Below are 1137 nucleotides of genomic sequence, written 5' to 3' on the forward strand. Positions count from 1 at the left end.
TTCTTAGAAATAAAGTTGCTTTTTCTAATCTCACACAAATGGCTGTACCTCAAAAATTCAACTATGCTAATATGAAACATTAATATTTACAGTTAGCCAAAAGAATATACAGAACTGCCATTTTATGCAAATACCGAAGTACCAGATCACAGTGAGATACATTACTTCAGCACTCCCACCATTAGGAACAGGTTAAGATTCAACATACAAAAGAATCTCACTATTCTACAAACCTCATATCTCACAAAAAGGGAAGATTTTTAATAGTGTTGTAGCAAGGTCTCCACTACAGCGTCATTTTACAAGTTACATAATGCATGTACTCAGATTTATAACAAAAAAAATCTGTAATCAAAGTGATGAACAGAGCAATAATGTTGTCTGTTAGCCTTTTATTGCATTTATTCAGTCATTCACTTGTGAGGCTGATGCTGATCCCATTAATTTCCATTCATTTCCAACACCTCAGCCAGGCTGCAGCTCACACATTTCACTAACATGCAGAGATTTCCATCAGGGAAAACTGGTGGCATCCTGTTGCATATCCTCTCCCTCCCTCCGCCCCTCCTATCACATTGAATTCAGTTTCAGACACAAAGACACATACAGTTTCACATATTTACAATTACACTGAAAACCAAAACCAATGAGTTTTATGGACATCCGTTACAAAGAAACCAAAAATCACTGTTTGGATCTCAATGTAGCATAGCAACATTTTGTCCATATTTCACAATTTCCTGAAATCAAAGTAGGAAATACTTCTTTTGAAACAGCACCTTAGGATGAAGACCTATGCTCTTTCCCTATTTACGTTAGACAGGCACTAGTTACCATCCAGACATTTTAACTCCAAGTTATGACAGCAATTGCTATATTTACAGTACAATATATTGCTTATCCAGAGTGGCTGTATAAAATGCATTTCATGGCACAACTATTTAAACAGACTCAAAAAAGAAAGTACTGTAGTGCTTCAAAGAAAAATTAAGACCATTTACTATTTCATCTGTCTGCCCACAGTCTAGTTTAGGACAGTACATAACGCAGATTACATTTGTTAAAAATCAGACCCAAGAGTAGCACTGAGATGGCAAGGAAATGCACTATAAAAGGATAGAAAATATTCAACAATGC

At 35.6% G+C, this 1137-nt stretch overlaps 1 protein-coding gene across 10 annotated transcripts in view; it reads right to left on the minus strand.

The window, feature by feature from the left end:
* Window positions 1–239: 239 nt before the first annotated feature.
* The window catches only part of CCNT2 (cyclin T2), a 24796-nt gene continuing 23898 nt past the window's right edge, over window positions 240–1137 (minus strand). For all 10 annotated transcript variants that reach the window (XM_054829739.1, XM_054829740.1, XM_054829741.1 and 7 more), the window contains one exon: window positions 240–1137. This exon is cut by the window's right edge. The gene's annotated coding sequence lies outside the window, so the exon portion shown is untranslated.

This window comes from Grus americana, chromosome 6, assembly GCF_028858705.1.
Source record: "Grus americana isolate bGruAme1 chromosome 6, bGruAme1.mat, whole genome shotgun sequence".
In the NCBI taxonomy this organism is placed as follows: Eukaryota; Metazoa; Chordata; class Aves; order Gruiformes; family Gruidae; genus Grus; species Grus americana.